Here is a 15,414-nt window from a genome sequence, read left to right on the forward strand (position 1 = left end):
TATAAGCTCAGGAAATGCATAATCAACTGTCTAGTATCTATACTTTGGAAATAATTGATTTTGTAACTATACACACTAAAATGCTACAAATAAATGAAAGATGTTAGAACAATGTGGCCACATCAGAATATAAAATGACAAAAAATGCAAACGTGCAAAACAGAAACTGAAGGAAAATTAAAGGGTCTCTAGCAATATGGATATTTTGAAACAGATTTGTGAATAGGCATTTGTGACTGAGCATGAAAGAGCCAGTCATTCTTCTTGCTGATACAGACATGTCTCAAGTGCATCTTGAAAGACAGCTGAACATCTGAGTAAACCATGGTGGAGATGACATCCAGGGGAAGTAGAAGTACTCAAAACTATAGTTTTACTAAAGAGAAAGCATGTACACTGGTCATGTATAAACCCACACCACACAAGAAAGTGTAGTTAAGATCAAAATTGCTATTTCACCTTCTGTGAAACAGAATATTTTTCCAGCCTGTCTTACAGTAGCAGAAGAGTTGACCTGCTGCTGACAAATTTCAGGGGCAGTTACTTCCCTGGCAGCATGAAAAAAGTTGATAAAACCCCAGAAAGTACAACAAAGCTGCTCCTAACACTGCAGCTCTGCACAGCAAGAGAGGGTAGCAGAACTGGCAAGGAAACTAAGCTCAGCCTGGAAACCGAATGTTATTACAAAGGTGCCCATATCCTAAGAGAAGCAAAATCTACTTAGCAGGAGGTGCTATCTTAATTCTGATATCATATAATCCACTGTTGACAAACTGTTAATTGACTGAGCACAGCAACCACCAACACAACAAGCGCTGAGGAGGACATGGGTTCTCTAACTGGAATCATTCCTGATCTGTCATCACATTTTCACAGGATAAGTACACAACTGGTTTATCACAGAAATGGAAATCACACCTGCCCCAAGCTGTCATTAGCATACTACAGTGCCAAGTAGCGAGGAGAGAGGTAGATGTGAGCAGAATTTGCATCAACAGTAGGCATTTGCTTTCCCTTCATAAATCAACAGCCCACATTCCACTGCTGCCAGTGGACTAACAGTGTAAGGAATCATAAAAAGGACAGGGAAGCAAACTATTGTTCTCTGCCTCTTACAGTACTAAGGGGCAACCCACTGGTTATGAAGCCACAGGTCTTAAATAAAAAAACAAGTTTTGCAGTATGAAATATGACCAAATTTTGGAACCAAGTGCTAAAGGATCGAGGAGCTATGAACAGTTTAAAGGGGAGATAAAGAAATATGTGAAAGTCCATTACTGATGATTAAATTAAATTAAAAGAAAAAAAAAAAGCTTCTCTTCCAGAAACATTTTGAAGTATTGGTACCGGGTATTTCCAAGACTGAGAAGATTGCATAAAATCTTAGCTTGTACTCTTTCCCTTAGAATTTGTTGCTGTTCACTGTTCACTGTTGAACAGAAGCCTTGGTTTGGTAGAAATACATTTAATCAAGCCCTGCAATTTTTATATTTAGAATGATTCCAGTCCCTGAAGCTTAGTTAGATGAGAAAGAGGGGCTGGGTTTCAGAAACAACAATCAGGAAGCTAAGGATAATTCCATACATTCACTTAATCTTAGCTTTCTTCTTCCTTTCAACTCCACAGATTCAGGATGATTTTGCACACTATTTCCTAAGACTTACAATTTTTAGGTAAGTAGAGCATTTCTCACTGGGGTATTCTGATACATATTTTTAAAGGTATTCTCCCTGTGCAAATTTTAATGATGCAGTACCAGTAGGAGTGAAGGGGAGATGTTGGAAAAAAAAGCTTAGTATACTTTTAATATCATGCATTTTGTCAAAGAAATCTGAACACAGAAGTAGAACTGCTTGCCCCAAATGCCAGTGAGGTTAAAACCCGACTCCTACACGTCAGAAAAATCTTTCATGAAAACAAACAAAGAAAGTCTGCGAAAATCTTATTATCAAATAACAATAAAAACAATTGTGCTCATTTGTAAAATGGGTATTTGGGAGGTTAAGACTATGTCCTGAGAAGACATACAGAAATGGTGACTGAGTTGTTAAAGCAATTCAGTGCACATTTCACTTGGCTCAGTTGAGCTTAGTGGCCTTGAGCTATGTAAGTTATTCTCTGTCTGTATCAGCTTCGCTAACCTCACTGAGATATTAAGGATTAAAAAACAAACAAATGAAAAAAACCCACATATGTAGGATATACACAAAGCATTATGGATAAGAGTGCTCACACAAACCTCTTCACAAGCCTCTTAAAACAAGAAGCTGCCACAGATACTGATTTGACACCTTTATCTCCACTAATACTCAGCTCCTCACAATGTACTCTCACCTTGATGTCCTGAGAAACAGACAACTGAACAGAGACTGCAAAACAGCTCAAAAATAGCAAGAATTACTGCAAACTGCTACAGAACAGCTCAAGACATGCTGTAAAATGTGCTGGCAAAGGTACACATGCTTCTTCTAAATCAGAGAGGAGGGAAACTTTGATCCAAAAAGACATTTTACTGGGCAGTCGTCCTTATGAAGTGGGATTCATACTCCACTGTTTTCTCATGCCCTAGGAAAGCTCAGAAGTCCAACATTTCTAACTTTTTTTCTCCTTCTCAGATTTTGTTTTAACAACAGCCATTCCATTTCTTCAATATGAAAGTAAGTTGACAGTTGAAGCTGTGAAATCAGCATGGAAACGTTATTAAGCATGCCAGATTTGCTATGCTACCCTGCAGAAAAGTACAGTGATTGTAATTAGAATCCAGCCATAAGGAGCCGGGTTAATCCAATTCAATGAGTGCTGAAACTGAAACTTCCAAAAGCTTTAACTTAATCTGGCCTAGGTATAGCAGTACGTATACATTCCTTATCTGATTTCTCCAAGGTGCTTCTTGCCATTCATGAAAACGCGATACTCTGTAAACGAGTATTAAATCAGAACATTATACACTCTGGTCAAGCATGCAGGACATACGAAAAGCTCTGGCTATAGATTGCTCTCTCAACAAACTGACAGTAGTCTCCATTCCTATTCAGGCTGAAAGTAAGTAGGTTCTTCCAGAAGATTAGCTTAGCAGCCAGTAATCTGTTTCTCTAAACAGCCTGTTCTGAAGTACAGAAGCAAATCCTACTTCTGTAATCCCGTTGGTTTCATTGGCAGACAGGAGTTTGTGACAAGCGTATATCCTACTGTAACAAAACATCATGCAGCGTGTACCATCTGAGAAGTACTATTTTCTTTCCTTGCTTAGGCCAATTAAAGATTAAAATATTTTAATGAGGAAAATATTGGATTGCCCATTTCTAGAAATTTTCAGAGAAAGACGACACATTTCTCACTGTTAATAAAATCCCAGAAGAATCTAACCTTAACTTTTAAGAATAGCACTCATGTTTGCCCTCAGCACTTTCATTCCAGCCCTAGTCTATATGTTCTCCCACTTCACATATCAAGAGCAGCAAAAGCAGGGCTGGCCCGTAAGTAAAAAGCCAAGCCAGGACTGCAGGGTGACTCCAGCGCAGACCACTCCCACTAACCTGGGCATTTTTCTACAGAATCTGAACAGGGCAGGCAGTACAAGCTGTAGGTGACAAGATCCATCAACAGACCCAGGCACAGCAAGGTAATGAACCAGGTACCATAGCCATCCAGACAGAAAATAATGCTGTCATATATGCATCAAGTACACCTGTAAGACATAGCTGAAGACCAACAATGCTACAATAAAGGTCAAACCAGAGCACATTGCCCTGCTCATTACATAAATGGGGCCCACTTGCCAGTGGGAAGAAATATCATCATACGATAGCATAAATTGGCTCAGATGGGAAGGGACCATAAACACCATCCTGTTCCAACCCTCCTGCCATGAGCAGGGTTGCCACCTGGATGGGAATTGGGCTGCCCAGAATCCCATCCAACCTGACCTTGAACTCCTCCAGGATGAGGCAGCCACAACCGTTCTGGGCAACTTGTTCCAGTGCCTCACCACCCTCTGAGTAAAAAATTTCCAACATCTAACCTCTTTTAGTTTAAAATCATTCCTCTTTGTCCTATCACTATCTGCGTGTGTAAAAAGCTGGTCTCCTTCTTGATTATAAGCTCCCTTCAAGTACTGGAATGCTACAATGAAGTCTCCCCGGAGACTTCTCCAGGCTGAGCAAGCCCAGCTCCAGCTCCTTCAGCCTTTCTTTGTAGGAAAGAGATCCAGCCCTCTGATCTCTTTGTGGCCCTCCACTGAACCTGCTCTAACAGCTCCACATCTTCTTTGTGCTGGGGGCTCCAAATCTGAACACAGTACTCCAGACAGGGCTTCACAAGGGCACAGTAGAAGAGGATAATCCCTTCCCTCTCCCTACTGGCCACTCTTCTTCTGATGCAGCCCAGAATACTGGCAGCCTTCTGGGTTGCGAGCACACACTGCTGGCTCATGTCCAGCTTTTTGTCTACTAAAACCTCTGAGTCTTTCTCAGCAGGGCTGCTCTCAATGAGTTCTTGTCCTAGTCTGTACACATATGTAAGTATGAAGTGGAGGTCCTGATGCAGCTGAACAGGGCCACCAACCACAATTCTTTAAGTTTAATTGCTCACTGAGAGCAGCCCTGTTGAAAAGCATAAAACCAAATAAGAAAGCAACTTTCTCATCATTATGGTCAAATCTCTGTCAGGGTTACTGGTATAAATGTCTTCTCAGCCACTTAATATAACTGTTTTGAGATACCTTTAGTTTTGGCTTCAGTTGTCCTCAGGTTTATAGCCCTGGTTATTTTCTTACATGTATACATCTTTGACTGAGATTGCAGCAAAATGTCTGCCTGTCAGGTTTTCAATATAAATCAAGAAGTTGTATTAGGAGGCCATCATTATCTTACACTTTCCTTCTCCAACTTCTCATTTCTTCATGGAGAAGTTCACAGAAAATAATAGAACAAACTGTAAAACATCAGCTTACAAAATTTCCATCATTTGTGTTACAGAAGCACTTGGATCAAAAGCTGTCCTGCTGGGTCAGGCACAGAAATACAGATTCTACCCTTTCACTGTGTTTTGAGCAGTGGGACAGTTGTATTCCCATTGGGTAAGAGAGTTGTGACATGAGCTATTTAGGGTCAAGCATGCCAAATGGTACGTTTGTTTCAGGGACAAGGCTCTGTAGGAGTGACCAGAGTTACAGGACTAGAATGAAGTACTTGGATATACAATCCTCTTGGCAAGAGAGGGTCTGAAGCCAAAGAGGGCTTGCTTTGGCAGCCACTGCTTTGCAGCTCCTTACTTTGCAAACTGCCTTATTTATCAGTTCTTAAGTGTATGCCAAAAGCAGTTCATTATAGGGTCAGGTCAGGATCCCTGAAAATTAGTCTTCAGTAACACTGATATAATATACTATGGGCCACTCACAAAGCAAGATAGTTTTTCTTTCTTAATCAGCTGGTATGGATGGAAAAAGAGAAGATGTTTGGGGATATGTAAACCTTTGCAAGTGCACAAAAAGCATTCAGGAAGTCTGGTTTAAAAGCATGTGGATGAAGCTGAAACAACAAAATGCTTTCCAGGAAGCTGTTGCCACACAGAAAGCTGGAAAGTAGGAATACTTTAGAAATTAGCAGTGAAGGTCAAGTAGAAGTCTCTTTTGGAATGAGTCATTTAAGGCAGTGTACCTATATCCTTTAAATGTCCTTTGGATTGTTACTTTTGTAATGCACTTATTGTCTGCTTGTGGAGCTGAGCAGTTCCTGACTGGCAAATAAGGCTCTGAGCACTTACCAACTTTAACTTTCATATTCCTTACAAAGCATGCTATTTCTAGATATCTGCTAATGCAGCCTTTGGCAAGGGTGGCTCTGCAAGAAAGATTAAAATAAGCCCTGTCATTAGCCCACACTTCAGACAAGTGTGCACCTCCTATACTTATTTTTCTTTCTGTCAAAAGCAAAATATTATCCTGACTTCATCTGCTTGATACCCTTATATTCTAGGACTAGATCTCACAGATGTTCTGCACAGGAAACCCCTGGAGAAAAATCAATTTCCTTTATATTGGTCACCTTCACTGTCAAATGACATCTGAAAGTTGCAATAGGCTCAAATATTTATGGACACTTTGGATGTTGCATTTAATCATGGCATGATAATTAGTCACTGATCATATATTTGAAGATTTTTGTGTCCTTGGCAAATAAAAGACTAGAACTTCAGCTTCCTGGAAGCTTGATTATAGTCTTTCTCTCTCAGAAAATTTGCATATAAATAGACTTCTGCTTTCATAAGTCCCAGCAACAAAATATGATTTCTCAATCTAACAACGTGTAGTCCAATCCAACAGTAACTCCTCAAGCAGAACTTCTACTAATGGTTTTTAGTCTAAATAGGGACTTCTACAGCAGACCCACGATCACTGTCCCAGGTAAATGAGAGGTAGTTGTAACCTCCAGATGACAAACTGACTAGCAGAGACTTTCACCAGCGGCAGCATATGGGTCTCTGGCAAGTGTCACATTCAAGCAGCTGCAGTGCGAGCTCCAGAGTTGCTCTGTGCTGGATGGAAACTTATGTTGGAAGCAGTTATCTGGGTGGACCACATTCTCTGGCACCTATAAGAGCAATTAGTCACCACCAGTAGAGTCACATTCATAAATACATCCTTGCAGAGGCCTATTGATCTATAATCTACCTCTGAGCAGCAGAGAGAAATATTTTTATGGCTGCATAAATTATAATGAAACGTAAGCAACCTTCTCATTCCACTTTGCAGCAATTCTGCAGAGGTGATCCAGCCCATCCATCACAACAAAATCTCCTTTTTTGGTAGGCTCTTCATTCATCTGTTTTTTGTTTATTAGACAGACATTGTCGGGACCAGTAATTTTGAACTCAGCCTGCTTTACATTTCAATACAGAAAACTTTTTTCATCAAATCCAATTTTCATACAAGAAACCTCTCCAGAATCAGTGGAGTGATTTTATGACTGTGACTGAAAGTGTCTGATCTTGTTCCTAATACTCCAGGAACAATTTGAGATCATTTTCCAAAAGATAAATAGCTCGAAATGCCTATTGGACACTAGTGATACAAGATGAATGATGAGATAAACTCAGATAATATTGCAATGTAATTCTTCTTTCAAGTGACTTATTTTAACTTAGAAAGAAGGTAGAATTACCAGGAGAATAACACTGGCAAAGTAAGTTTGCAGATGACACCAAGCTGGCTGGAAGTGTCAATCTGCCTGAGGATAGCAAGGCCCTACAGAGGGATCTGGATAGGTTGGATAGCTGGGTTGAAGCCAATGGGATGAGATTCAACAAGACCAAATGCTGCGTCCTGCACTTTGGCCACAATAACCCCAGGCAAAGCTACAGGCTTGGGGCAGAGTGGCTAGAAGACTGTGTAGAGGAAATGGACCTGGGGGTATTGATTGATGCTTGGCTGAACATGAGCCAGCAGTGTGCCCAGGTGGCCAAGAAGGCCAATGGCATCCTGGCTTGTATCAGAAATAGTGTGGCCAGCAGGAACAGGGAAGTAATTGTCCCCCTGTACTCAGCACTGGTGAGGCTGCACCTTGAGTACTGTGTTCAGTTTTGGGCCCCTCACTGTAAGAAAGACATCGAGGCCCTGGAGCATGTTCAGAGAAGGGCAACAACGCTGGTGAGGGGTCTGGAGCACAGGTCTTATGAGGAGTCACTGAAGGAGCTGGGATTGTTCAGTCTAGAGAAGAGGAGGCTCAGGGGGGACCTTATTGCTCTCTCTAACTACCTGAAGGGAGGTTGTAGTGAGCTGGGGGTCGGCCTCTTCTCTCATGTGACTACTGATAGGACTAGAGGGAATGGCTTCAAGTTGAGGAGAAGGTTCAAGCTGGACGTTAAGAAATATGACTTCTCTGAAAGGGTGGTCAGGCACTGGAATGCGCTGCCCAGAGAGGTGGTGGAGTCCCCGACCCTGGAGGTGTTCAAAGAGCATTTGGACACTGTGTTGAGAGACATGGTTTAGTGAGAACCATTGATGGTGGGCGAATGGTTGGACTGGATGATCCTGTGGGTGTTTTCCAACCTTAGCGATTCTATGATTCTATGAAAGAGATGGCAGAATATTGAAGGTTATGCAATTACATTTCTTACATTCTTTCTGCATTTCAGTAAGCTTCTCTGCATAGGTGGTTTTCCCAGTGTCTTACATCATCTTTGCTGTCATTTACATTCTCTAAAGGTTTACTGGGGAGTGCAGTGGGGAAGTGACAGCATTACTTGTCCATTTTCCTTCATTTGCATAATGCACAAGTCAATGGGAAGGAGAGGAGGGAAATATGCCCAGAGATGCAGGCATTCGCCAGTTAAATAACAGGTCCAGGATAAGTGTTTTATATTTGTTTTATTATATCGAAGAAGAGATGAATATTACTTTCTCAAAATTTGGAAATGAATAGAGAACTTCTGGAAAAAAAAATCAGCATACGAATGAAGCCAACATACCGAATAACCATGCAGCTGTGGGGCAGATTATTTTTCATTCCATTTAAATGAAGACGTATTTTCTTACTGTGAGAGATTGATTGCATTCTCTGAAAAGGTAGTGTGGATATAGAAATACTTAGGAAAATATTTCTCTCCTTTTTTTCCTGTTTACCCTGTTTTTTCCTGTTTTTATTAGAAATTACTTATCTCTAGCTCTGCATTAGATTAATATGTAAAGATTGTCACGAAGCTGAAATTGGTGGACATTTGGCTTGAGAACTACATGCAATGATATCTGCATTTGTGGATCTGCTGCAATGTCTTTGAAACACTCATCCAAAAATTGACTGCATGCAAGAACTTAGCTTTCCATTTCCCAAACACACCACCTTAGCAGGTGAGTTTTATTCTTTTTGCTCAGAGATTTGAAGGTATTGTGACTTTAAAAAAAAAGTGCCATAAATTTTTATAGCACATGGAAGATATGCCACTGTAGAATATCTGTAAGCTTAGCCTAAGCTTACATCTGTGCCTTTGGGCAGCCTGCTTCATTACTTCACTTCTGCAGCATTCAGAGCAGGTTTAAAATGAATATGATGTACTGCAAAGAGAGCTGCCTACTATCAGTGAGACCATCGCTGGAACAGGAAACGTACTTCCAGTGCTGCAGTACCCAGTGTAGCTTTCAGATATGCAATTCTTGTGTGGTCCCTGGTTAAGTCAATGGACGATCTCCATATCTATCTGACTTAATAAAATGACTCAAACACAGTTTGATTCATACTTTTAACACAACACTTAGCAGAACACTTTAACACAACTTCTTAGTGGAAGAAGGGCTATGTTTGAAACAAGAAGTCACTGATGGTAAAAATCCACGTCCAGTAAATGTTACCAGATGAAGGTATGAATTTTGGATTCCTGTATTGTATAAAGAAGAACAGCTTCTTTGCCTTTAAAGTAATTATTTCTGATTTAATTCAGGAGTATAATCAGAATAATTCCACATCAATAACTGTTCATGAGGGCTGCTCTGAAAGCACTGGCTCCTATTTTACTGCACTGGCCCAAGATGTCAGAGGTGGATGTTGATGGTATGAACCTTTCTGCCAATATTCCATTAAACTGTGTTCCTGAGTGATGATGGCAGCAAAGGGACAGTTTGACACAATGGTGTCTGACATGGAAATGCATACAGAGCAAAGGTGTGTCACTGAATTCCCATATGAAGAAAAAATTGCACCCATTGACATTCATTGACACTTGCTGGGCATTTGTGGAAGCCGAACAGTGGATGTTAGGACAGTGAGGTGGTAGGTGGTGTGTTTTAGCAGTGGTGACAGTGACGTGAAAGACAAAACACGCTCCCAGTAGCCATGAAGATTTTTATGACCACAGAATGCAGGCTCTTGTTCAGTGCTGATGAAAATGCGTAGCTAATAATGGTGACTATATTGAAAAATAGCTATGTAGCTGAGAATTTGCTCTATCAAATAGCATTATTGTGCTCTTTGTATCGGTTGTAGTTTCCATGGAAATAAATAGGAGGCATTACTTTCGGAGCAGAAGATGTACAATTTAAATATGTTTTAGATCTTGTCCTATGTATACCCGTGTATTCCTGTAGAGAGTAATACTGACTGCAGTCAAACAGCAATATGTATGAGAACAAAATGTGGCCACAGATGTTTGTACTAGCTGTACTGTCCAATGAGCCTTGCTAGCTTAAGCTTCCATCACAATCTATTAGAAACCTAATAATTCCTTTCCATCTTGCTCACTCAGTCACATATATCAGGCTTTGGAGGTGTCAGATCTAAAAGGAGGACTGTTCTTCTGCCTTGGAGATTTTTGATTGCTGAAGAACAATATACCGCAAGAAACAGTTCCTTATTCAGCAGGAGAATTCAGTTTTAGAAAAATAAAAAAGAAATAACAAGAAGTCAGGCAATAAAAAATCACATTTCTTATGAGATCTGCCTTGATCTGATGCACACAAACTTGAAAGCTTTCTCTCCCATCTACTACAACTTCTTTTAAGTTCTGAAAGTCCTTGACAAGCAGATAAAGAACAGATGCGTATTAGGGGTGGAAGATGATCTTGTAGGAGGTCTGATCTTGAGTTATGCAAAGATAAGGATGCGGAGGCATGACTGCATGGTAGAGTGCTATGTGGGTAGAGCAACCCCCCAGCATGCAACTCTTTGTAGGACTGAATATTACATAAGGCTTGTAAATGACTTCCTGTTTGTCCATTTTGTAGCTTGGCGGATATATGAAGATATGAAGAGAGACATTTCACCACAAACAGGCTGCCCTTCAGTTCTAGATCTCATTCTATTTGTCCAGTTCCCCTTCTGGGCACTTGTCTTTTCTAAGCCAGCAAGGCAGCAGTTTCTCTAGTTCCCACATAGGCATCATATACTTGCTAAACCAGTTTCTCTCTGGCATCTTTGCTTGCTGGGGGTTATGGGTGTCTCTAGCCAGGGGAAGTATACTGAACACAGTATGCTGGTGCAGTTTCAGTCAAAGACTGAAACAATGAATAAGTATAAACAACAAATGAGTGGTCAGGTTTGTTTGTTTGTTTGATTGTTTGTGTATATATACATCTATTTTTATTTTTTTTTTGTAATAAGAGAACATTTTCATTGCCGAGTACCTTCAATAACCTGTCTTTTAACCAGAATGCTTAAAAGAACAATTCTTCACATTTATGCAGGACAGCAAGCCTCAAAGATGGTTGGAAATGTTCTTGGAATCTACATTTAACTGGAAGTCTTAAGGTTTCAGTATCCTCCCTGGCTTTCTGTAAGAAGGTGCAAAATATGATTTCATGTTCTCACTGTATACTTACCTTCTGGTGGGAGGCATTAGATAAAGTTCTGTCAAACTTGACTCAGAAGAAGAAGAAAATTCTTTATACATTTTTTAATATTTTCAGGGAATTTTGTGGTGTGATTTACGAAGGATAGACATGGACATTTCTGGTCAAAAAGTCAAACCCATATAAAAGCTTTGAATCACCTTAAATAGATATCAAAAGCAGAGCCACTGTGAGTTTCCAAGAGTTAGTTAATTGTGGTGACATGCTGTATTTGCTGATCTATCTATTTCAAACTAAAACTTTCTCCATCAACACAATATGCCTTAGGGTTAACAAACCCCTTTTATAACAGTTATGGAATGTTTATTTCTGGCCACATGTTTTTTATTCTCTATTAAATTACTTGCCTTAAACTGGGAAAAAAGTTTCAAGCTCTTTTACTGCTCAGATAGTGAAAAATTTACTGCAACTATTATTTCATTATGCACAGGGACCGATTACGTTACAATTGGAAGTATTAATTGCTGTTGCTTGTGTGATAATAACTTCATATTTCATTGTTTAACAAACATCTTTCAAAAGCAAATTCTAAGAGTTCAGAAACATAGTTCTGGAATTTTAATATGGAACAGAAAAAAAAATTATGTGGATATTAAAATGGGGCATATTTTGGGAAAGATGAATGTTATAATTACTTACTGGGCTTTGGGTAGTGCCATGAATCTATTGTGGCACACAGTAAAAGAAAGCATATCAACAATTCTAGAATACATTCCTTTGAAAAGACACCCACATGAATTAATAATTGGACAGCATTCAATAAAGTAAAAAATAAAGCTAACAGAAACAAATTTACAAGGAAAAGTCTTCTACAAGGAAAGTCCGTTATACCGCACACCTAAGATCAAAGGGTTATTAATTCCCTTCTTCTTCTAGAGGAAAGCCCCACAATCAGAAAATTCTAAATCACAGTTCAGTGAACATACATAACAATTATACAGAAGTAAAATATTTGTGAAGCACAAACTTTCTAGGGACCATCAAAAGAAACACAGAAATTACTGATAGGGAAGATTGGGAAACTGTTTGATGTTTCCTCTGGTTAGATTATGGACTAGTCATGAAGGTACATAAACATTCCAGTACAGAAATATTTGTGATGTGAGTACCTGCAGTACCACAGAGAAGAAGGAAGATATGTTTGCACTCGTCTGTTCATTCAGATCTACCATGTTAACTTCTTTTCTTTTCTATACTATAGTTTAACTTTCCATTTTATAATAAAAATACATCTATATTCCTGGAATGCTCTGTGCTGACACATCCCTTCTTTTAGTCCTTTGTCCCACTACTGAAAGAAATTGCCTTTGGCAGCTTCGCCTGGTATTGTGTAATGAAGATATAAGACATATACTAGGTTGTGAATGCGGCTAGTTGAAAAACTGGCTTCTCTTGCCAGGTCTTTAGTAGAAGGGAAAGCAGACAGCTGAAATAAGGAAAGTCTTAAACCACCCCAGACTGTGATCTGAAGTCCAAAGAAACTGACCTCTCCATTTTAAAGACAATATTTTCATCTCCTTAGTTCTTGTAGTATTTAATCCTGGCTTTTCACTATGAAAACATGGAGCTACATAAGTTAACTCATAAATCCTTTTTTTCCATATTCTATCAAAAAAATAACTGTGGTTAATGGACACACTCCCAACAACAGTGGACAAAACCTAAACTGACATCTTGACTCCTAAACCCTTTGTGTAACCGAAGTGGTAGTATGTAAGCTGGAAAAATACATTTCTCTTAAGAAAGCAAAGCCCGATGAGAAACAGATACAAATGGAGTAAAATTTAAAGATGTACATGTTTAACAAAAGCACAGAGAAGGTAAAGGAGAGTAAGTTTAAAAAGGGACAGAGTGATTAAAGTAATTAGGAAAGCAATAAATGGTCTGACCCAGACAGTGGTCTTTATTAACTGTTCAGCCCCTCCTGCTTTCTCCTTTTATCTGTTTCCCATTTCATGCTCCTAATCAGGTTCAAATGAGGTGTATCTGCTCCATCTTTGCAAGCTTGACCTACTTTAGAAGGATTAACAGCACCATGACATTTCTACCCCATTTTAGGAACACTGGGTGCTGTTTTAAAAATGAAAGCAACCCTGCCTTTGGCTAAACTTTAAACATCCTGTGCTAAATGTGGTTAGTAATCATCTATAAACCTATACTGGCTGGTACTAAAGAGGTCCTTAGATTCTCTTTGAGGACAGACATTCAAGAGCTGGTCCAACACAATAAAATGTTCCTTAGCCCTTCCTTCCACACATCAGCTCTTTGTCACATAAATTTACCTAATTTGGTTCCAGCAGGTGAATCCTTCCACCATGTACAAAACTTCTTTTGGTTTTGGCCAATCATTTCTTCCTTTTCCTTCCTTCTATCCTCCACTTTCCTTTTTCATTTTCCTTTACTTTCTTTCAGAGAATCTATATAAAAACTAGTGTATTTCCCTTAGGCTTCCCTAGCTCTTACTGAGCATCAATGCTAAGTTCCCTTCTTACTACCTCCTCACAGAAGAACTTTAGCTAAGTATATGCCTTCTCAGATAATTTCTACTGTTGTATTTTTTTCACTTCACTGCATAATTCAGGTCTAAATATTTCTAGGTCTAAATATTGCTAAAATGCCACATTCAATATTCAATCTACTTATTCAAGTAGTAAGGGCACTGATAAATTATGATAAATGTTTTCTTTTACAAACCACGAAAATAGCTAAATGATTAGGGAAAAAAATGGAATATAGACACTGAGTTCAGTCTCTGTGTACTGAATAGGAAAGAGCAGAAAGCATGTGTCGCATGAGACTCTTACTTCATTCTGAGCTGGCATTAATCCCAGTGGCAGGAAGCTCAAAGCTCAGACAGGCAGGGATCTCAACAATGCTGGGAAATGATGGACAAAAAATCTTCTTTGGTAATAGCAGGTACTTTCTGAAAACCTAGTGAAAAGAGAACATAAGTCACCAGTGAGTCACCGGGAGATGTGGCCTACCCTTGTGCAGTCGCAAACGAGGAACACTGCTATTGTTGTTTCATTTCTGCATAGTGTGTGTAGTGCTACGGGCGAGTCTGTCTCCCTGCACAGTCAGTTTTGTGGGGACTGTGAGAGCCCACCGCTGCTTCTCCTTCTGATTATGGGCTGTCTTATGCTTCTGTGTTTGGACACTAACACTGAGTTTACTTGAGCTTCAACAAATAAAGGCCAGACCTATATTCAGGCTCTAAGGAATGGTTTGATCAAGAAGGTTTAATTCCCATGGAGAAGAATAACATGTAAGAGCCTCATTAGACGAACAGTTAGAGGTATTATGTCCTAGTGTTTCCTCAAGCAGGGAAAAACTAAACACACTAACTGACATATGTAAATGTTTTCTCAACACAGCTAGTTGACTTCTGGAGAACCTCTTAGAGAGTTCCTCACAAGCCAAGGCAGTCAGACTTCAGCCAAGATTTTAGGAAATTCTGCAATCTGTATCTGGCAGCAAGGGAGACCAAACCTTTAGAATGATCTCCACAGCTTCATTCTGGTCAGTTTAGCAGGCTGAGGAAGCCGGCTGTTAGGGCTGGAGGCTGCAGCTGTTAGGCTCCAGGGTAAGGCTGCCACCCGGGGTGAGCTAAGGGAACGGGGCTAACAGGAACCTCAGTTTAGTCTGTAAAGAAATGTGAATATCTGGCACGTACTGGAGCAGGGCCGGGATCGGCCGGCTGGGAGCAGCCAACGGCCCTGGGCCACCGACGGAGCGCGGTCAGTCAGCGCTGGCGGCTAACAGCATTCCAAGCCGCGCTAACACCAAATGGTTACCGCCCTCGCTCAGTGCTCATAACGCGGCATCTTGAAGACGGCATCCCATTACGGGTGCCCTCGACACTCATAAACCCGCTTGAGTACAGCGGAGCATTCGCGCGGGCAGGGCTGGAGCCCGCGATGCGGCAGCCTTCGTTCCAGAACGGAAGGAACTGCAGCGCGCGCTGCCACAGCAGCCGACTCCACACGGCCAACGGCCGCGCCGCGCGCCCTTCGCGCTCCCACGGCAGCTCCGCCCCCGCGGCGGCAGTTGGGCGGGGGCCGCCGCCGCCCTCACTTCCT

The 15,414-nt window shown here is 40.5% G+C and overlaps 1 protein-coding gene across 2 annotated transcripts in view; it reads right to left on the bottom strand.

Annotated features, from left to right (window-relative positions):
- Window positions 1-15,344, bottom strand: part of PLCB1 (phospholipase C beta 1) — a 425,847-nt gene extending 410,503 nt beyond the window's left edge. For both annotated transcript variants that reach the window (XM_046939523.1, XM_040698205.2), the window contains exons 1-2: window positions 15,009-15,344; window positions 14,140-14,266 (exon numbers count right to left, since the gene is read on the bottom strand). The gene's annotated coding sequence lies outside the window, so the exon portion shown is untranslated. The remainder of the gene's footprint in view (window positions 1-14,139; window positions 14,267-15,008) is intronic.
- Between the last annotated feature and the right edge of the window lie 70 nt (window positions 15,345-15,414).

The sequence above is a fragment of the Gallus gallus genome, chromosome 3, assembly GCF_016699485.2.
Source record: "Gallus gallus isolate bGalGal1 chromosome 3, bGalGal1.mat.broiler.GRCg7b, whole genome shotgun sequence".
Classification (NCBI taxonomy): Eukaryota; Metazoa; Chordata; class Aves; order Galliformes; family Phasianidae; genus Gallus; species Gallus gallus.